Source organism: Symphalangus syndactylus, chromosome 16, assembly GCF_028878055.3.
Source record: "Symphalangus syndactylus isolate Jambi chromosome 16, NHGRI_mSymSyn1-v2.1_pri, whole genome shotgun sequence".
Classification (NCBI taxonomy): Eukaryota; Metazoa; Chordata; class Mammalia; order Primates; family Hylobatidae; genus Symphalangus; species Symphalangus syndactylus.
The window spans coordinates 12,789,020-12,795,845 of record NC_072438.2 but is presented as its reverse complement, the minus strand read 5'-3'; the positions used below and the strand labels follow the sequence as shown (position 1 = coordinate 12,795,845).

The 6,826-nt window shown below is 49.5% G+C and overlaps 1 long non-coding RNA gene across 2 annotated transcripts; it reads right to left on the bottom strand.

The window, feature by feature from the left end:
• Positions 1–1,460: 1,460 nt before the first annotated feature.
• On the bottom strand, positions 1,461–5,822 carry LOC129464827 (uncharacterized). Of its 2 annotated transcripts, XR_010116383.1 has the most exons (5): positions 5,567–5,822; positions 5,278–5,405; positions 4,740–4,982; positions 4,004–4,073; positions 1,461–2,046 (listed from the first exon to the last, which is right to left on the bottom strand). It is a non-coding gene; the product is annotated as an uncharacterized lncRNA (long non-coding RNA). The 2 variants fall into 2 exon arrangements; XR_008651767.2 differs by having other exon boundaries at positions 5,278–5,822.
• Positions 5,823–6,826: the final 1,004 nt, after the last annotated feature.

The following is a 6,826-nucleotide window of genomic DNA, read 5'->3' as shown; positions in this document are numbered from 1 at the left end:
GGGATGAGGGGCCCTTGGGGTCTTTCTTCCTCTGCCTCCTTCCCCTTCCCACACCCGAGGGTAAATTGTGTTCTTCTGTGAAAGCCACAAGAACTCTCAGACACCCAGAGAGAGTTCACACACAAACACAGGAAGAGACACGAGTCGTATTACCATCTCAACAGATGCGGCCGAGTGTTCGATGACACTCACTGTCTGTTCTTAAGGAAAAGCTCAGCCCTCTGGGAAGAAAAGGCCCGTTGTTGGAAGGCCAACGATGGAAATGGAAATGGAAGGCCCATCGATGAAGGCCATCTATGGAAAAGTCAGAGCTGCCAACAGAGCTAATAGGAAAATGTTGAAAGCTTTCTTTACAAGATTGGCAAGGGGACAAAGACACCTATTAGTGCCACCGCTATTCAATATCAGCCTGGATGTGGCAGACCGCACAGTGAGTTGGGTAAAGTTTGTGAAGAAGAAAACAAAAGTGTCTTTATTCACAGATGATATGGTTGTGTATGCAGAAGAGTCTACATAATCCACAGGGAAATTCTGAGGATTCAGAGGAGTTTAGCAAAGTTGTTGGGTTCAAAATCCATAGGCAAGATTCCATTTTCTTACCATATATTAGCAACAATGTTGGAAAAATAAAATTTATAAAAAGACATAAGAGCATAGAATATCAAGAATCTAAGAATAATGTACAAGGTCACTATACAGAAATGTTATTAATAGGCATTAAAGATGATCTAAACAAATGGAGATACCATGCTCATGGATTAGAAGACTCAAAATGAATTCTTCCCAAATTAATTAATTTTTTCCAAATTGATTTGTAGAACTAAAGAAATTGCTGTCCAAATCCTAACCAGGATTTTGCGGAACTTAAAATACTTACTCTAAAATTTTTGTTGTTTTTGTTTTTGATTTTTTTCTTCTTCTTCTTCTTCTTCTTCTTCTTATATTGAGACAGGGTTTCTTTATGTTTTCCAGGCTGGTCTCAAACTCCTGGGCTCAAGCCATTCGCCCGCCTCAGCCTCTCAAAGTGCTTGGATTACAGGCATGAGCCACTTCATCCAGCCTAAAATTTGTATGGAAATACAAATTCAATTTGACAAATATTTGGCCGGGCAGGGTGGCTCATGTCTATAATCCCAGCACTTTAGAAGGCTGAGGTGGGTGGATCACCTGAGGTCAGGAGTTCATGACCAGCGTAGTCAACACGGTGAAACCCCATCTCTACTAAAAATACAAAAATTAGCTGGAAATCACTTGAACCTAGAAGGCGAAGGTTGCAGTGAGTCGAGATTGTGCCACTGTACTCCAGCCTAGGCAAGACAGCGAGATTCCATCTCAAAAAGAAAAATAATAAATAAAAAATATTTATTGAGCACCTTAGTCCAGGGACTGCTTCTGGTACTTGGGATGCCTCTGAGAACCCCACCCACAAAGACCCTTCTTTGTAGACCTTAGCAGGAGAGACACACAGTAAAGAGTAAACACAATACATAAGCAAAGGACCCAGTATGGCAGGAGGTCATAACTGTTTTGCAGAAAACCAAGACTACAGAGGGGAGGGTCGCCAGGACATCTAGGGGCAGAGGTGGGGTGAGAATCCAATCTTCCACACGGGTCATCTCTGCGACCCATCTCTGTGACCCCAACAAGAGGCCCCTCGCCGGCCATCCCGTTCTAGCTTCTGATGTCCTGATGTAGAAGCGGCTCCTCCGCAGCTCTGAGGTGAGAGGCCAAGCCCTCCGTGACCCCAAAAGGCTAGGGCTCCCCAAGTGTTATCCACAAACACCCCTGTGGGGACTGCAGGCTCCTCCAAGGCGCCCTTGCACAGGTCTCTTGCAGAGCTTCTCCACCCACTCTCTGGGCCCTGACACAGTGGGAGGGTGCCTGTCCTTACCCCAGCCGGATGTCCCACCACACTCCTGCCTGGGGACTTCTGGCACGCAGGAGAGGCTGGACACGCTGGCTGCAGAGAGGCTTGCCCCAACGCCGTTGCCCGTTTTACCTTGAAGTTCGTGGTTCTTTAATTCTTGCTCCAAACTGTGCGTCAACCTTTAAAATATATGATATTGAAGTTCTCCTTCAGCCTCTGGTGTTTCATCAGAGTTAAATCCAGAGATTTCACGAGCAGTAGATAAATCTGCAGTAGGGAAAAGTGCTCCAAAGGTGGGCGCGCCAGGCTCCCATTTGGAGCTGTATATAAATGCTTTTACGTGGACCCCTCCTAGATGACCAGGGATGGCCTCAGAGCAACCCTGGGAAGGATGAGGAGGGGTCCGGGGACTCCGGACGAAATCGCACAGCCGCCTCCCATGTGAGTGGAAACCCATGCTGCTTCTGCCTGGCCTAGGATCCGCGTTCAGGGGAAGCCGCATCCTTGGGGTCATGAGAGGTGATTGTTCAGACCAATGGATGAGGCTGAGCAAAATCATTTCATTTCCCCCGCACTTGCCAAGGGCAGGGACTTTCCTGTTTGTCCCTGCCCGATACGCAGTAAGGGCTCAGAACTACTTAAGAACAAATCAATGAACCTATGGCTTTATGGCAAATACCACAGAAACAACCTTAGAAATGGGCTGAGGAGGCTGTCTGGGCTCTAACAAATGACCTCATCTCTCTGAACCTTAATTTCCTCATCGGTAAAGCGGCAGTGCAGCCCCTCTCTCCCAGGACGCTCCCTGGCAGAGTGTAGCCCTGCCATGCAGCAGCCAGCATGACCTCGTCCTTGTGATCAGGAGGGCCCTGCTGAACTGTTTCCGCCCCGCAGGTGCCTACGAAGCCCGGGAAATGGTGTGGCCTTCCTGGAACCATGCAATGGCACTGCTGTCACCAGGAAAAGGGCCTGTGGCACCCACCTGACCACTCATGTCCTAAACGAGACGGGCCCTCTTCACCGGCTTCAGTGGTTCATTGAGATGAGGACTTGGGAATTTTGCTGCTTAACAGAGCAACTGAGCACCCAGGTGGCTGCCCCAGCGGGCCCTGGAGACGTTTCAGGAGACCTGGCAGGGACCCAAGCCTCTGCCACTGCACCAGGCCCTGGCCAGGGGGCTGGGCTCAGAGCCCTTTATTTTTTTATTTTTATTTTTATTTTTTAGAGACAGAGTATTGCCCTGTCTCCCAGACTGGAGCACAGCAGTTGAAACCATACCTCACTGCAGCCTCGATCTCCCAGGGTTAAATGATTCTCCTGCCTCAGCCTCCAAGTAGCTGGGACCACAGGCATATGCCACCATGCCAGCCTTATTTTTAAATGTTTTGGGTAGATGCCATCTCCCTATGTTGCTCAGGCTGGTCTTGAACTTGAGCGTTCCTCACACCTCAGCCTCCTGAGTAGCTGAGACCACAAGTGTGCACCACCACACCTGGCCCCAGAGCCCCCTTTTAAACTGCAACTCACAGTCTCCAAGTTAGACTCACACAGAGAAGATCTAAATATGTGTCTCCTTGAGGGAGGCTGAGGAGTGGAGGAGGATGAACTCTTACAAAACGTCAACCTTTTTAAAAATGTGTTTTCAGTAATTGCTGTTCTGTGCCAAGTTTTAGCCTAGTGGGAGTTTCATGTCGGAATTACTAAGTAGGAGTTCATAACAGACAAGTTAATCGCCCTTGTGTAGGGGCGAGGCACCGAGCAATGATCTCTGTACCCAGGTAGGTGCTTCCTGGATCTGCAAGCACACGAGAGGGAGGTGGGGAGTGGGTGGGGGGTTATGAAGGGCACCCGAGGAGGGGCAGGGGGCAGGGGGCAGGGGGAAGCAGGATCTCTGATGGTAGAAGGGAGTGGTCACTACATCCCCAACACACCCCCTTCATGTCCCCGCTATAGCCACACACCACAGGGGAAAGGCTCCAGGCCGGTCCCCATCCCTTCAGGACCACGATGCTGGCATCCGCAGAAACGGGTGGGGGCTGTCTGGCCTGAGAGGCCTAGAGCCAGGAAGAGGTGATTTAGAGCTGCCCTCCTCCTCCAGCCTCAGCCCCAACCCCCTTCCTCAGCAGCAGATCCCACCTGAGTCTCTCCTAGGCCTGCTCTGGATCCAAAGTGGGTATGAGACATTCACCATCTATTCCTGTGGTACCTTATTTTTGAGAAGAGGCAACATATTCTAGGACCAGGCTGGGAACAAGGGAGAAATTCATCATGCATCCCTCCATTTATCCATCCATCCATCATCCATTCTCCCACCTACCCACTCATTCCCCATCCAGCTACCCACTCATCCATCCATCCATTTGTCCATTCACCTACCAATCCATTTATCTATCCATCCATCCCCATCCATCCATCCATCAATCATTATCGACCCATCTATTCACTCATCCATCTATCTGCCTACCAATCCATTCATTATCCATTCATCCCTGTCCATCAACCATGTATCTACCTATCAATCCATTCATTATCCATCCATCCACCACTCATCCATCCATCCACCTACCAATCCATTCATTATCCATCCACCCCATCCATCCATTCACCTACCAATTCTTACATTATCCATCCATCCCCATCCATCCATCCACCCACCAATCCACCTACCGATTCATTCATTATCCATCCATCCCCATCCATCTATCGACCCACTCATCCATCCATCCATTCATCATCCATCTATCTCCATCCATCCATCTGTCCCCACCCATCCACCCATCCACCTACCCATCTACCCACTCATCATCCATCTGCCCACCCATTCAGCCACCCATCCATTCTTCATCTGGATGTTCAAATCTTCATTGAGCACCAGTTCTGTGCTGAGCAACAGGAGACAGAGATGCAGGAAACACAATCTCTGCTCTCAGAGAACATGCTTTCCAGGGACAAGAAGACATGGACAGAAGCACCAGGTGAAGATGCCAGGACATGGCTGATCTGTGGTCCACATCCTGTTGGGAAAAACTGGGGGCCTGCGGACATTGGTCTAATGAAGAGAAGACTTGAGGAACTGGCATATGCTGCTGAGAATGTTTGGTGCCCACCATAATACCTGGGAGGGGGAAGGGAGGACAGAGGGGTGACCACAGTGAAAATGTGGAGGGATCAGTGGAGTGTAAGCCCAGCCATTGAAGGGAATGCTTAGGTGAGGCACTGGAGAAGTCAGCCGGACACAATCAGGAGTGTAAGTGTTAAAGAAAGAGGAAAGAAACACAAAAAGCTGCCTTGGGGCTGACATATCTCTGGCTGGAGGGGAGGTTATCTCGGGGCTGGCATGCCCCTGGTGAGGGAGGGGTTTGGAACGTTTCTGGTCCAAGATGTTATTTGTGGTTTATGGTCATGCTGACCTGAGCCATTAGGCTGATGCCCTTTGGATTTAGGCGGTTTTTGATCAGGGTGAACTTAAAATGGCAGTGCTCGTCCAAGATGGCGATACTCCTGCTCTGTCAAGGAGGTCACAGCTGCTGGTTGGCCACTTGGAATTGTGTTCATGGAGAGAGAAGACTTTATGGTTATGGGCCACAATATCTAGGGTGTGGCCATGGGAGAGGAGGGCTGGGGTAGTTTTGAGGTCAAGACCATCAAAAGAGAGCAGGCCAAGGTTTTGCAGGATCACCCCCTGGAAATGGAAATCACCAAGAGTTATAAGAAGAGGAGGAGTGCTGGAGAGTGATGCAGTCCTTGAGGGGCGAGCGGGTGTCCTTCTCCAGTTACAGCACAGTCAAGGGGATGCGCAAAGTGTCGACAAAAAAGAGTCAAACTATGTAAAATATTTGAAGAGAGTTATTCTGAACCAAACCTGAGTGCTCATGGCCCATGACACAGCCCCTGGGAGGTCCTGAGAACATATGTCCAAGGTGGTCAGGGTGCAACTTCATTTTACACATTTTAGGGAGACATAAGACTTCAATCTAATACCTTTAAGAAATAAATTGGTTCAGAAAAGCAACAGAACTAGAAGGCAGAGGGTGGGTGACGGGGGGGGACTTCCAGGCTATAGGTAGATTTAAAAATTTGGGTGACAATTGGTTGAGTTGATTTAAAGACCTGGAATCAATAGAAAGAAAATGTTTGGGTTAAGATAAAGGATTGTGGAAACCATAGTTCTTATTTGCAGAAGAAGCCTTCAGGTGGCAGGCTTCAGAGAGAATAGACTGTAAAATATTTCTTATCAGACTAAAGTGTGTTGATGTTAATGCTGCAGCGATACTCATGCAAGTCCGTATCATGGCCTGAACCAGTCTTTCAGGTTACATTTTAAGAGTGTTTAAGAGTGCCCTGGCAGAGGAAGAAGGCCATTCAGATGGCTGGGGGGTGGGGGGGGGCCTCAGAATTTTATTTTTGGTTTACAAAAAGTTTAGGATATGGGGGATGTTGCTCATGGCTGGTCAGGAGTTCGAGAGTGGGAGGGTTTGAGGGAACTGGGGATGGGGGAAGGGGTCTGAGAAGGGGATATACAGAGCTGTCTGGGGCAAGGGGTGGCCTGGGGGACTCGAACTCTCCATACAGAGGGAGAAGCAGCATAATGAGCTTCGTCCTGGGGTGTACAGTGGCAGACAGTGGGGAAGCAGTGACAGTCAGGGAGTTTGCCAGCAGACGAGGCAGCTGAGGGTGGTCTTACTCAAAGACCCTCCCTGCATGCTGGGAGCTGGGAAGGGGTTGGTTTTGCCCAAGCACATGGGGTCTCACTTGTCTTCAGGCAATGGTGGCTGGCTGAGGATAGCGGAGACTCATTGCCCTAGGCCAAGTGGGAAAACTGCCTCACCCAGGAGGTCACGCCCTCCCCCACAACCCAGTGCCTGATTGATGGGGGAAGGGAGAGGAGGCACAAAATGGTCCTGGCCTCAAGGCAGGGATAGCCCTGAGGTGCAGTGCTCCTGAGCTTCCCTTCATCCA